The following is a 15,241-nucleotide window of genomic DNA, read 5'->3' on the forward strand; positions in this document are numbered from 1 at the left end:
GTGGTCCATGGACAGATGCTTGGCTGAGCAAGCAGCTGTCCTTCTCCCCAACAGAAGCGGACTCAGCAATCCAGCGGCGCAGAAATGGGTGCCATGGGCAGCCCCAGTGTTGCGAAGAGAAACGCTCACACGAAAGGAAAGAGGTCTGGGAGGGAGACACACAGCCCATGGGAAACCCCTTCCCTCTCCCATCTCACCAGGGACACCCAGGAACTGGCTTCCAGGAAAGAAACCCCTGCACTGCCATCCAGATGCTGCTTGCCAAATGGGAGGGCGAGGCTGTGGGAATGCCTGGCATTGGGGAGGTCCGAGATCCAAACCCTTGCCCTTGCGGGGGCTGGGGCGGGGGGCCAGAGCCCTCGTTCCATGGAGCGCAAGCTACGATGTCTAGTCCCTCTTCTGGGAACCCAAGGGAGGAGAAGGGGAGCCAAACAGGATGGATAGACATGGCCAATGGGATCCCTGTGTTGGGAAAGTGCAATGGATCCACTTCGAGCAGCGCCCCGCGAAAAGGAGTCCTGAACATTCACCCCCAACACATGAGCGTCTCAGCGCTCCCCAGACAAGGTGTCACGCTCGAGAGGGCTGCCCCTGGGGAAAAGAGACGGGCCGAAGGACTCCGTGGATTCCGTCCAGATGGCCTAGCCTAGCCCATCGGACTCGACCGAATTCCCTGGTGAGGACGAAGTGATGAGGACAAAGACATGCTGCGTTTGGAGTGGATTGACTTCCCCAGGTATTCTCCTGCACCCGTGTGTGGTATGCAGATCCACTCTGCTCGGCAAAAGCATCCACTCCCAGGCTGGGCATCCCGAGGCGGGCGCTTCCAACCCACTCCCACCCAAGATATGGGCTCAGGAGAGACTTGGGATGCATTTGTCTATCCAGGTCCTAGCTATTGTTTCCTACTCTATCTGCATGCGTATGCGTATGGGTGTGTTTGGAGAGAGGGAGGGAGGGAGGCAGAATGAGAGAAAGAGGGAGAGAACGAGGGAGAGAAGGAGAGAGGAGGGCCTTCACTCCTTTCTGGATCCATTCAGCTCATTCAGTTCAATGCCTCTTAGTCCTTGTCCATGGAGTTGGGGGCCCCCTGCCACACGGAGATGTGGTCTCGCCAGAGGGGGATCGCCCAGTGCAGCTCTTGCCCCAGCCACAGCAGGGACCAGGAGAGCCTCTGAAGCTTGGCAGCCGCGTGGGAACTCCCCTGAGAGCTTGCTGGAGGAGACCAATCAAGCGTCCTGAATGCATCACACCTGCTTTCAATCAGGCCTCCATTGCCTGGCGCCCTGCTGCCAAGAGAGGCTCTTCTCCAAAGGACACAAGGACATTTCCCTCAGCCTCCTGTGTGTGTGTGTGTGTGTGTGTGTTTGAGTGAGAGAGAGAGAGAAAGAGAGAGAGAGAGAGAGAGAACAGGCGGATGAGCCCAGCTGCCAACACTCTAGCCCCCGAAGCCCCCCATGTATTCCTCGGCACCACACTCCTTCTCACCTACCTGAACCCGTGATGGGGACGGCTTGACCAGGGCCAGCTGGCGGTCCAATCCCGAGGCTGTGTGTGTCTGGGCGCCTGCCTCTAGGGGACCCCAAGCACGCCAAAGCCCAGGACCTGTTCCAAGCCTTCCAAACCCACTGCCACCCAACCAGGCGGCGAACTCACCTCCAAATCCGGAAGGCACACCTCCGCCCTCCGCCTGACAGGAGGTGTCTCGGAGGAGAGAGTCCCTGGTGCCCAGGAAACACCCACATAGCCTCTGGGGGCCTGCTGTGAGTGCCTCCCGCTCAAGCCTCCATCCGCCCCCGACGTGGAGCCTGCGCCTTTGGAGCCTTGCCACTCCCACCTCTTAGAGCCTCGAGCTGCACCTGAGGGCGGAAGGCGCTCTGGCGCCCTCGTGTGGACAGAGGCTCGAACAGCCCCTCTCAGGCTTGCCTTCTCTCTCTGGCTCAGCACGCCCCGGGGGGCTGCTTGGGCTGGGGCCCAGAGGAGGCTGGGGACTCCAGCCCCCGCCAAGAAGGGCCCTTCCACCTGGGCTCTAGCTCCCTCTCTCAAAGGCGTTCTTCGTGCCCATGCCAACCTAGGCCATGCCTCGCCGTGGAAATCCTTAGCTCCAAATCCATCAGGGTGTGCCAGCCTGCACCCGTGTGGATGCAGCCTTGCCCAGATGGACTGAGGAAGATAGGCGTGTAAGGAGGGAACGAGTCGTTTTCCCCCTTCCTCATCCCCCTGCGATCCCATACTCCTTGCCATTCAGTCTTGCCTCGATTCTTTCCTTCTGGCTTGGTTCATCTTGCCAGGTCTCTCTTTCTCCCTTGGTTTTCAAACTCTCTTGACCCCACCTGGAGTGTGCCTCATCTGGAGCCCCATTGGTGCTTCCCAAGGCACAGAGTTTCCCAACCACACAAAACCAACCCAAGCAGGCCTTCTCCCCAGGGGGCCAGAAGCAATCTCGGCCAGAGCTCTTGTGGATCCGTCAAGAGAGCGGCCTGCAGATGCCCGGCCTGGCTCGAGCTCCCATCATCTCAGCAGGTGCAGAGAAAGCAGAGGAGAGCCTCCCTCGGACAGACCAAGGGAGGTTCCTGAGCCCTCTGGAGAGACAAGGCCCAGCGCCGGGCACTGCTGCTCTCCCAATTCGCTCTCCCTTTGGGCACCACCCGGGCACCCCTCACAGCCCCTGGATGCGCATCCCAAAACCCAGGCCACGCTGGGATTCCACACTCATCAGCTCCAGCACGGAACCCAGGAACGAGAACAGAAACCCACCCACCCAGCCGGCACGTGGGGAGGGGGCCTGCAGAAACACTGCCAAATCCAGATAGCCAGCTGCCGTCCAGCACCAGACAAAGGAACACCATCACGCATGCCTAGAGAAGTCCATACCACAACCAGCTCGAGGCTCCTACTCAGGCCTGTCCCCTGAGGACGCCTCTCAAGGACCACCCCTGGGCAGGCTGTAGAAAAGAAGGTGCCTTCACACCGCGTGGGCGTGTATGTCCATTTGTCCAACCACGATGGACCACAGGATCCAGGGCATGCCCCAAAGAACCCTGGAACCACCGTCGGACCCAGCACTCCCCCTCACGGCCATAGACCCCGACAAAGGGTCTCTTCTCAGCGTGAAACGCCCCACTCGCTTCAGGCAGCCCTCTTCCCAAGAGCAGCACATGGAAAGACATTCGTGGTCCATGGACAGATGCTTGGCTGAGCAAGCAGCTGTCCTTCTCCCCAACAGAAGCGGACTCAGCAATCCAGCGGCGCAGAAATGGGTGCCATGGGCAGCCCCAGTGTTGCGAAAAGAAACGCTCACACGAAAGGAAAGAGGTCTGGGAGGGAGACACACAGCCCATGGGAAACCCCTTCCCTCTCCCATCTCACCAGGGACACCCAGGAACTGGCTTCCAGGAAAGAAACCCCTGCACTGCCATCCAGATGCTGCTTGCCAAATGGGAGGGCGAGGCTGTGGGAATGCCTGGCATTGGGGAGGTCCGAGATCCAAACCCTTGCCCTTGCGGGGGCTGGGGGGTGGCCAGAGCCCTCGTTCCATGGAGCGCAAGCTACGATGTCTAGTCCCTCTTCTGGGAACCCAAGGGAGGAGAAGGGGAGCCAAACAGGATGGATAGACATGGCCAATGGGATCCCTGTGTTGGGAAAGTGCAATGGATCCACTTCGAGCAGCGCCCCGCGAAAAGGAGTCCTGAACATTCACCCCCAACACATGAGCGTCTCAGCGCTCCCCAGACAAGGTGTCACGCTCGAGAGGGCTGCCCCTGGGGAAAAGAGACGGGCCGAAGGACTCCGTGGATTCCGTCCAGATGGCCTAGCCTAGCCCATCGGACTCGACCGAATTCCCTGGTGAGGACGAAGTGATGAGGACAAAGACATGCTGCGTTTGGAGTGGATTGACTTCCCCAGGTATTCTCCTGCACCCGTGTGTGGTATGCAGATCCACTCTGCTCGGCAAAAGCATCCACTCCCAGGCTGGGCATCCCCAGGCGGGCGCTTCCAACCCACTCCCACCCAAGATAATGGCTCAGGAGAGACTTGGGATGCATTTGTCTATCCAGGTCCTAGCTATTGTTTCCTACTCTATCTGCATGCGTATGCATGTGGGTGTGTTTGGAGAGAGAGAGGGAGGGAGGCAGAATGAGAGAAAGAGGGAGAGAACGAGGGAGAGAAGGAGAGAGGAGGGCCTTCACTCCTTTCTGGATCCATTCAGCTCATTCAGTTCAATGCCTCTTAGTCCTTGTCCATGGAGTTGGGGGCCCCCTGCCACACGGAGATGTGGTCTCGCCAGAGGGGGATCGCCCAGTGCAGCTCTTGCCCCAGCCACAGCCAGGACCAGGAGAGCCTCTGAAGCTGGGCAGCCGCGTGGGAACTCCCCTGAGAGCTTGCTGGAGGAGACCAATCCAGCGTCCTGAACGCATCACACCTGCTTTCAATCAGGCCTCCATTGCCTGGCGCCCTGCTGCCAAGAGAGGCTCTTCTCCAAAGGACACAAGGACATTTCCCTCAGCCTCCTGTGTGTGTGTGTGTTTGAGTGAGACAGAGAGAGAGAGAGAGAGAGAGAGCGAGAGAGAGAGAGAGAGAGAGAGAGAGAACAGGCGGATGAGCCCAGCTGCCAACACTCTAGCCCCCGAAGCCCCCCATGTATTCCTCGGCACCACACTCCTTCTCACCTACCTGAAGCCGTGATGGGGACGGCTTGACCAGGGCCAGCTGGCGGTCCAATCCCGAGGCTGTGTGTGTCTGGGCGCCTGCCTCTAGGGGACCCCAAGCACGCCAAAGCCCAGGACCTGTTCCAAGCCTTCCAAACCCACTGCCACCCAACCAGGCGGCGAACTCACCTCCAAATCCGGAAGGCACACCTCCGCCCTCCGCCTGACAGGAGGTGTCTCGGAGGAGAGAGTCCCTGGTGCCCAGGAAACACCCACATAGCCTCTGGGGGCCTGCTGTGAGTGCGTCCCGCTCAAGCCTCCATCCGCCCTCGACGTGGAGCCTGTGCCTTTGGAGCCTTGCCACTCCCACCTCTTAGAGCCTCGGAGCTGCACCTGAGGCCGGAAGGGGCTCTGGCGCCCTCGTGTGGACAGAGGCTCGAACAGCCCCTCTCAGGCTTGCCTTCTCTCTCTGGCTCAGCACGCCCCGGGGGGCTGCTTGGGCTGGGGCCCAGAGGAGGCTGGGGACTCCAGCCCCCGCCAAGAAGGGCCCTTCCACCTGGGCTCTAGCTCCCTCTCTCAAAGGCGTTCTTCGTGCCCATGCCAACCTAGGCCATGCCTCGCCGTGGAAATCCTTAGCTCCAAATCCATCAGGGTGTGCCAGCCTGCACCCGTGTGGATGCAGCCTTGCCCAGATGGACTGAGGAAGATAGGCGTGTAAGGAGGGAACGAGTCGTTTTCCCCCTTCCTCATCCCCCTGCGATCCCATACTCCTTGCCATTCAGTCTTGCCTCGATTCTTTCCTTCTGGCTTGGTTCATCTTGCCAGGTCTCTCTTTCTCCCTTGGTTTTCAAACTCTCTTGACCCCACCTGGAGTGTGCCTCATCTGGAGCCCCATTGGTGCTTCCCAAGGCACAGAGTTTCCCAACCACACAAAACCAACCCAAGCAGGCCTTCTCCCCAGGGGGCCAGAAGCAATCTCGGCCAGAGCTCTTGTGGATCCGTCAAGAGAGCGGCCTGCAGATGCCCGGCCTGGCTCGAGCTCCCATCATCTCAGCAGGTGCAGAGAAAGCAGAGGAGAGCCTCCCTCGGACAGACCAAGGGAGGTTCCTGAGCCCTCTGGAGAGACAAGGCCCAGCGCCGGGCACTGCTGCTCTCCCAATTCGCTCTCCCTTTGGGCACCACCCGGGCACCCCTCACAGCCCCTGAATGCGCATCCCAAAACCCAGGCCACGCTGGGATTCCACACTCATCAGCTCCAGCACGGAACCCAGGAACGAGAACAGAAACCCACCCACCCAGCCGGCACGTGGGGAGGGGGCCTGCAGAAACACTGCCAAATCCAGATAGCCAGCTGCCGTCCAGCACCAGACAAAGGAACACCATCACGCATGCCTAGAGAAGTCCATACCACAACCAGCTCGAGGCTCCTACTCAGGCCTGTCCCCTGAGGACGCCTCTCAAGGACCACCCCTGGGCAGGCTGTAGAAAAGAAGGTGCCTTCACACCGCGTGGGCGTGTATGTCCATTTGTCCAACCACGATGGACCACAGGATCCAGGGCATGCCCCAAAGAACCCTGGAACCACCGTCGGACCCAGCACTCCCCCTCACGGCCATAGACCCCGACAAAGGGTCTCTTCTCAGCGTGAAACGCCCCACTCGCTTCAGGCAGCCCTCTTCCCAAGAGCAGCACATGGAAAGACATTCGTGGTCCATGGACAGATGCTTGGCTGAGCAAGCAGCTGTCCTTCTCCCCAACAGAAGCGGACTCAGCAATCCAGCGGCGCAGAAATGGGTGCCATGGGCAGCCCCAGTGTTGCGAAGAGAAACGCTCACACGAAAGGAAAGAGGTCTGGGAGGGAGACACACAGCCCATGGGAAACCCCTTCCCTCTCCCATCTCACCAGGGACACCCAGGAACTGGCTTCCAGGAAAGAAACCCCTGCACTGCCATCCAGATGCTGGTTGCCAAATGGGAGGGCGAGGCTGTGGGAATGCCTGGCATTGGGGAGGTCCGAGATCCAAACCCTTGCCCTTGCGGGGGCTGGGGGGTGGCCAGAGCCCTCGTTCCATGGAGCGCAAGCTACGATGTCTAGTCCCTCTTCTGGGAACCCAAGGGAGGAGAAGGGGAGCCAAACAGGATGGATAGACATGGCCAATGGGATCCCTGTGTTGGGAAAGTGCAATGGATCCACTTCGAGCAGCGCCCCGCGAAAAGGAGTCCTGAACATTCACCCCCAACACATGAGCGTCTCAGCGCTCCCCAGACAAGGTGTCACGCTCGAGAGGGCTGCCCCTGGGGAAAAGAGACGGGCCGAAGGACTCCGTGGATTCCGTCCAGATGGCCTAGCCTAGCCCATCGGACTCGACCGAATTCCCTGGTGAGGACGAAGTGATGAGGACAAAGACATGCTGCGTTTGGAGTGGATTGACTTCCCCAGGTATTCTCCTGCACCCGTGTGTGGTATGCAGATCCACTCTGCTCGGCAAAAGCATCCACTCCCAGGCTGGGCATCCCCAGGCGGGCGCTTCCAACCCACTCCCACCCAAGATATGGGCTCAGGAGAGACTTGGGATGGATTTGTCTATCCAGGTCCTAGCTATTGTTTCCTACTCTATCTGCATGCGTATGCGTGTGGGTGTGTTTGGAGAGAGAGAGGGAGGGAGGCAGAATGAGAGAAAGAGGGAGAGAACGAGGGAGAGAAGGAGAGAGGAGGGCCTTCACTCCTTTCTGGATCCATTCAGCTCATTCAGTTCAATGCCTCTTAGTCCTTGTCCATGGAGTTGGGGGCCCCCTGCCACACGGAGATGTGGTCTCGCCAGAGGGGGATCGCCCAGTGCAGCTCTTGCCCCAGCCACAGCCAGGACCAGGAGAGCCTCTGAAGCTGGGCAGCCGCGTGGGAACTCCCCTGAGAGCTTGCTGGAGGAGACCAATCCAGCGTCCTGAACGCATCACACCTGCTTTCAATCAGGCCTCCATTGCCTGGCGCCCTGCTGCCAAGAGAGGCTCTTCTCCAAAGGACACAAGGACATTTCCCTCAGCCTCCTGTGTGTGTGTGTGTTTGAGTGAGACAGAGAGAGAGAGAGAGAGAGAGAGCGAGAGAGAGAGAGAGAGAGAGAGAGAGAACAGGCGGATGAGCCCAGCTGCCAACACTCTAGCCCCCGAAGCCCCCCATGTATTCCTCGGCACCACACTCCTTCTCACCTACCTGAAGCCGTGATGGGGACGGCTTGACCAGGGCCAGCTGGCGGTCCAATCCCGAGGCTGTGTGTGTCTGGGCGCCTGCCTCTAGGGGACCCCAAGCACGCCAAAGCCCAGGACCTGTTCCAAGCCTTCCAAACCCACTGCCACCCAACCAGGCGGCGAACTCACCTCCAAATCCGGAAGGCACACCTCCGCCCTCCGCCTGACAGGAGGTGTCTCGGAGGAGAGAGTCCCTGGTGCCCAGGAAACACCCACATAGCCTCTGGGGGCCTGCTGTGAGTGCGTCCCGCTCAAGCCTCCATCCGCCCTCGACGTGGAGCCTGTGCCTTTGGAGCCTTGCCACTCCCACCTCTTAGAGCCTCGGAGCTGCACCTGAGGCCGGAAGGGGCTCTGGCGCCCTCGTGTGGACAGAGGCTCGAACAGCCCCTCTCAGGCTTGCCTTCTCTCTCTGGCTCAGCACGCCCCGGGGGGCTGCTTGGGCTGGGGCCCAGAGGAGGCTGGGGACTCCAGCCCCCGCCAAGAAGGGCCCTTCCACCTGGGCTCTAGCTCCCTCTCTCAAAGGCGTTCTTCGTGCCCATGCCAACCTAGGCCATGCCTCGCCGTGGAAATCCTTAGCTCCAAATCCATCAGGGTGTGCCAGCCTGCACCCGTGTGGATGCAGCCTTGCCCAGATGGACTGAGGAAGATAGGCGTGTAAGGAGGGAACGAGTCGTTTTCCCCCTTCCTCATCCCCCTGCGATCCCATACTCCTTGCCATTCAGTCTTGCCTCGATTCTTTCCTTCTGGCTTGGTTCATCTTGCCAGGTCTCTCTTTCTCCCTTGGTTTTCAAACTCTCTTGACCCCACCTGGAGTGTGCCTCATCTGGAGCCCCATTGGTGCTTCCCAAGGCACAGAGTTTCCCAACCACACAAAACCAACCCAAGCAGGCCTTCTCCCCAGGGGGCCAGAAGCAATCTCGGCCAGAGCTCTTGTGGATCCGTCAAGAGAGCGGCCTGCAGATGCCCGGCCTGGCTCGAGCTCCCATCATCTCAGCAGGTGCAGAGAAAGCAGAGGAGAGCCTCCCTCGGACAGACCAAGGGAGGTTCCTGAGCCCTCTGGAGAGACAAGGCCCAGCGCCGGGCACTGCTGCTCTCCCAATTCGCTCTCCCTTTGGGCACCACCCGGGCACCCCTCACAGCCCCTGAATGCGCATCCCAAAACCCAGGCCACGCTGGGATTCCACACTCATCAGCTCCAGCACGGAACCCAGGAACGAGAACAGAAACCCACCCACCCAGCCGGCACGTGGGGAGGGGGCCTGCAGAAACACTGCCAAATCCAGATAGCCAGCTGCCGTCCAGCACCAGACAAAGGAACACCATCACGCATGCCTAGAGAAGTCCATACCACAACCAGCTCGAGGCTCCTACTCAGGCCTGTCCCCTGAGGACGCCTCTCAAGGACCACCCCTGGGCAGGCTGTAGAAAAGAAGGTGCCTTCACACCGCGTGGGCGTGTATGTCCATTTGTCCAACCACGATGGACCACAGGATCCAGGGCATGCCCCAAAGAACCCTGGAACCACCGTCGGACCCAGCACTCCCCCTCACGGCCATAGACCCCGACAAAGGGTCTCTTCTCAGCGTGAAACGCCCCACTCGCTTCAGGCAGCCCTCTTCCCAAGAGCAGCACATGGAAAGACATTCGTGGTCCATGGACAGATGCTTGGCTGAGCAAGCAGCTGTCCTTCTCCCCAACAGAAGCGGACTCAGCAATCCAGCGGCGCAGAAATGGGTGCCATGGGCAGCCCCAGTGTTGCGAAGAGAAACGCTCACACGAAAGGAAAGAGGTCTGGGAGGGAGACACACAGCCCATGGGAAACCCCTTCCCTCTCCCATCTCACCAGGGACACCCAGGAACTGGCTTCCAGGAAAGAAACCCCTGCACTGCCATCCAGATGCTGCTTGCCAAATGGGAGGGCGAGGCTGTGGGAATGCCTGGCATTGGGGAGGTCCGAGATCCAAACCCTTGCCCTTGCGGGGGCTGGGGGGTGGCCAGAGCCCTCGTTCCATGGAGCGCAAGCTACGATGTCTAGTCCCTCTTCTGGGAACCCAAGGGAGGAGAAGGGGAGCCAAACAGGATGGATAGACATGGCCAATGGGATCCCTGTGTTGGGAAAGTGCAATGGATCCACTTCGAGCAGCGCCCCGCGAAAAGGAGTCCTGAACATTCACCCCCAACACATGAGCGTCTCAGCGCTCCCCAGACAAGGTGTCACGCTCGAGAGGGCTGCCCCTGGGGAAAAGAGACGGGCCGAAGGACTCCGTGGATTCCGTCCAGATGGCCTAGCCTAGCCCATCGGACTCGACCGAATTCCCTGGTGAGGACGAAGTGATGAGGACAAAGACATGCTGCGTTTGGAGTGGATTGACTTCCCCAGGTATTCTCCTGCACCCGTGTGTGGTATGCAGATCCACTCTGCTCGGCAAAAGCATCCACTCCCAGGCTGGGCATCCCCAGGCGGGCGCTTCCAACCCACTCCCACCCAAGATATGGGCTCAGGAGAGACTTGGGATGGATTTGTCTATCCAGGTCCTAGCTATTGTTTCCTACTCTATCTGCATGCGTATGCGTGTGGGTGTGTTTGGAGAGAGAGAGGGAGGGAGGCAGAATGAGAGAAAGAGGGAGAGAACGAGGGAGAGAAGGAGAGAGGAGGGCCTTCACTCCTTTCTGGATCCATTCAGCTCATTCAGTTCAATGCCTCTTAGTCCTTGTCCATGGAGTTGGGGGCCCCCTGCCACACGGAGATGTGGTCTCGCCAGAGGGGGATCGCCCAGTGCAGCTCTTGCCCCAGCCACAGCCGGGACCAGGAGAGCCTCTGAAGCTGGGCAGCCGCGTGGGAACTCCCCTGAGAGCTTGCTGGAGGAGACCAATCCAGCGTCCTGAACGCATCACACCTGCTTTCAATCAGGCCTCCATTGCCTGGCGCCCTGCTGCCAAGAGAGGCTCTTCTCCAAAGGACACAAGGACATTTCCCTCAGCCTCCTGTGTGTGTGTGTGTTTAAGTGAGAGAGAGAGAGACAGAGAGAGAGAGAGAGAGAGAGAACAGGCGGATGAGCCCAGCTGCCAACACTCTAGCCCCCGAAGCCCCCCATGTATTCCTCGGCACCACACTCCTTCTCACCTACCTGAAGCCGTGATGGGGACGGCTTGACCAGGGCCAGCTGGCGGTCCAATCCCGAGGCTGTGTGTGTCTGGGCGCCTGCCTCTAGGGGACCCCAAGCACGCCAAAGCCCAGGACCTGTTCCAAGCCTTCCAAACCCACTGCCACCCAACCAGGCGGCGAACTCACCTCCAAATCCGGAAGGCACACCTCCGCCCTCCGCCTGACAGGAGGTGTCTCGGAGGAGAGAGTCCCTGGTGCCCAGGAAACACCCACATAGCCTCTGGGGGCCTGCTGTGAGTGCGTCCCGCTCAAGCCTCCATCCGCCCTCGACGTGGAGCCTGCGCCTTTGGAGCCTTGCCACTCCCACCTCTTAGAGCCTCGGAGCTGCACCTGAGGCCGGAAAGGGCTCTGGCGCCCTCGTGTGGACAGAGGCTCGAACAGCCCCTCTCAGGCTTGCCTTCTCTCTCTGGCTCAGCACGCCCCGGGGGGCTGCATGGGCTGGGGCCCAGAGGAGGCTGGGGACTCCAGCCCCCGCCAAGAAGGGCCCTTCCACCTGGGCTCTAGCTCCCTCTCTCAAAGGCGTTCTTCGTGCCCATGCCAACCTAGGCCATGCCTCGCCGTGGAAATCCTTAGCTCCAAATCCATCAGCGTGTGCCAGCCTGCACCCGTGTGGATGCAGCCTTGCCCAGATGGACTGAGGAAGATAGGCGTGTAAGGAGGGAACGAGTCGTTTTCCCCCTTCCTCATTCCCCTGCGATCCCATACTCCTTGCCATTCAGTCTTGCCTCGATTCTTTCCTTCTGGCTTGGTTCATCTTGCCAGGTCTCTCTTTCTCCCTTCGTTTTCAAACTCTCTTGACCCCACCTGGAGTGTGCCTCATCTGGAGCCCCATTGGTGCTTCCCAAGGCACAGAGTTTCCCAACCACACAAAACCAACGCAAGCAGGCCTTCTCCCCAGGGGGCCAGAAGGAATCTCGGCCAGAGCTGTTGTGGATCCGTCAAGAGAGCGGCCTGCAGATGCCCGGCCTGGCTCGAGCTCCCATCATCTCAGCAGGTGCAGAGAAAGCAGAGGAGAGCCTCCCTCGGACAGACAAACGGAGGTTCCTGAGCCCTCTGGAGAGACAAGGCCCAGCGCCGGGCACTGCTGCTCTCCCAATTCGCTCTCCCTTTGGGCACCACCCGGGCACCCCTCACAGCCCCTGGATGCGCATCCCAAAACCCAGGCCACGCTGGGATTCCACACTCATCAGCTCCAGCACGGAACCCAGGAACGAGAACAGAAACCCACCCACCCAGCCGGCACGTGGGGAGGGGGCCTGAAGAAACACTGCCAAATCCAGATAGCCAGCTGCCGTCCAGCACCAGACAAAGGAACACCATCACGCATGCCTAGAGAAGTCCATACCACAACCAGCTCGAGGCTCCTACTCAGGCCTGTCCCCTGAGGACGCCTCTCAAGGACCACCCCTGGGCAGGCTGTAGAAAAGAAGGTGCCTTCACACCGCGTGGGCGTGTATGTCCATTTGTCCAACCACGATGGACCACAGGATCCAGGGCATGCCCCAAAGAACCCTGGTACCACCGTCGGACCCAGCACTCCCCCTCACGGCCATAGACCCCGACAAAGGGTCTCTTCTCAGCGTGAAACGCCCCACTCGCTTCAGGCAGCCCTCTTCCCAAGAGCAGCACATGGAAAGACATTCGTGGTCCATGGACAGATGCTTGGCTGAGCAAGCAGCTGTCCTTCTCCCCAACAGAAGCGGACTCAGCAATCCAGCGGCGCAGAAATGGGTGCCATGGGCAGCCCCAGTGTTGCGAAGAGAAACGCTCACACGAAAGGAAAGAGGTCTGGGAGGGAGACACACAGCCCATGGGAAACCCCTTCCCTCTCCCATCTCACCAGGGACACCCAGGAACTGGCTTCCAGGAAAGAAACCCCTGCACTGCCATCCAGATGCTGCTTGCCAAATGGGAGGGCGAGGCTGTGGGAATGCCTGGCATTGGGGAGGTCCGAGATCCAAACCCTTGCCCTTGCGGGGGCTGGGGCGGGGGGCCAGAGCCCTCGTTCCATGGAGCGCAAGCTACGATGTCTAGTCCCTCTTCTGGGAACCCAAGGGAGGAGAAGGGGAGCCAAACAGGATGGATAGACATGGCCAATGGGATCCCTGTGTTGGGAAAGTGCAATGGATCCACTTCGAGCAGCGCCCCGCGAAAAGGAGTCCTGAACATTCACCCCCAACACATGAGCGTCTCAGCGCTCCCCAGACAAGGTGTCACGCTCGAGAGGGCTGCCCCTGGGGAAAAGAGACGGGCCGAAGGACTCCGTGGATTCCGTCCAGATGGCCTAGCCTAGCCCATCGGACTCGACCGAATTCCCTGGTGAGGACGAAGTGATGAGGACAAAGACATGCTGCGTTTGGAGTGGATTGACTTCCCCAGGTATTCTCCTGCACCCGTGTGTGGTATGCAGATCCACTCTGCTCGGCAAAAGCATCCACTCCCAGGCTGGGCATCCCGAGGCGGGCGCTTCCAACCCACTCCCACCCAAGATATGGGCTCAGGAGAGACTTGGGATGCATTTGTCTATCCAGGTCCTAGCTATTGTTTCCTACTCTATCTGCATGCGTATGCGTGTGGGTGTGTTTGGAGAGAGGGAGGGAGGCAGAATGAGAGAAAGAGGGAGAGAACGAGGGAGAGAAGGAGAGAGGAGGGCCTTCACTCCTTTCTGGATCCATTCAGCTCATTCAGTTCAATGCCTCTTAGTCCTTGTCCATGGAGTTGGGGGCCCCCTGCCACACGGAGATGTGGTCTCGCCAGAGGGGGATCGCCCAGTGCAGCTCTTGCCCCAGCCACAGCCGGGACCAGGAGAGCCTCTGAAGCTGGGCAGCCGCGTGGGAACTCCCCTGAGAGCTTGCTGGAGGAGACCAATCCAGCGTCCTGAACGCATCACACCTGCTTTCAATCAGGCCTCCATTGCCTGGCGCCCTGCTGCCAAGAGAGGCTCTTCTCCAAAGGACACAAGGACATTTCCCTCAGCCTCCTGTGTGTGTGTGTGTTTGAGTGAGACAGAGAGAGAGAGAGAGAGAGAGAGCGAGAGAGAGAGAGAGAGAGAGAGAGAGAACAGGCGGATGAGCCCAGCTGCCAACACTCTAGCCCCCGAAGCCCCCCATGTATTCCTCGGCACCACACTCCTTCTCACCTACCTGAAGCCGTGATGGGGACGGCTTGACCAGGGCCAGCTGGCGGTCCAATCCCGAGGCTGTGTGTGTCTGGGCGCCTGCCTCTAGGGGACCCCAAGCACGCCAAAGCCCAGGACCTGTTCCAAGCCTTCCAAACCCACTGCCACCCAACCAGGCGGCGAACTCACCTCCAAATCCGGAAGGCACACCTCCGCCCTCCGCCTGACAGGAGGTGTCTCGGAGGAGAGAGTCCCTGGTGCCCAGGAAACACCCACATAGCCTCTGGGGGCCTGCTGTGAGTGCGTCCCGCTCAAGCCTCCATCCGCCCTCGACGTGGAGCCTGCGCCTTTGGAGCCTTGCCACTCCCACCTCTTAGAGCCTCGGAGCAGCACCTGAGGCCGGAAGGGGCTCTGGCGCCCTCGTGTGGACAGAGGCTCGAACAGCCCCTCTCAGGCTTGCCTTCTCTCTCTGGCTCAGCACGCCCCGGGGGGCTGCTTGGGCTGGGGCCCAGAGGAGGCTGGGGACTCCAGCCCCCGCCAAGAAGGGCCCTTCCACCTGGGCTCTAGCTCCCTCTCTCAAAGGCGTTCTTCGTGCCCATGCCAACCTAGGCCATGCCTCGCCGTGGAAATCCTTAGCTCCAAATCCATCAGGGTGTGCCAGCCTGCACCCGTGTGGATGCAGCCTTGCCCAGATGGACTGAGGAAGATAGGCGTGTAAGGAGGGAACGAGTCGTTTTCCCCCTTCCTCATCCCCCTGCGATCCCATACTCCTTGCCATTCAGTCTTGCCTCGATTCTTTCCTTCTGGCTTGGTTCATCTTGCCAGGTCTCTCTTTCTCCCTTGGTTTTCAAACTCTCTTGACCCCACCTGGAGTGTGCCTCATCTGGAGCCCCATTGGTGCTTCCCAAGGCACAGAGTTTCCCAACCACACAAAACCAACCCAAGCAGCCCTTCTCCCCAGGGGGCCAGAAGGAAGCTCGGCCAGAGCTCTTGTGGATCCGTCAAGAGAGCGGCCTGCAGATGCCCGGCCTGGCTCGAGCTCCCATCATCTCAGCAGGTGCAGAG

The sequence above is a fragment of the Sus scrofa genome, chromosome Y, assembly GCF_054392235.1.
Source record: "Sus scrofa isolate SSC_HxYL_T2T_F1_AM1 chromosome Y, Sscrofa_HxYL_maternal_Yorkshire_Landrace_v2.0, whole genome shotgun sequence".
In the NCBI taxonomy this organism is placed as follows: domain Eukaryota; kingdom Metazoa; phylum Chordata; class Mammalia; order Artiodactyla; family Suidae; genus Sus; species Sus scrofa.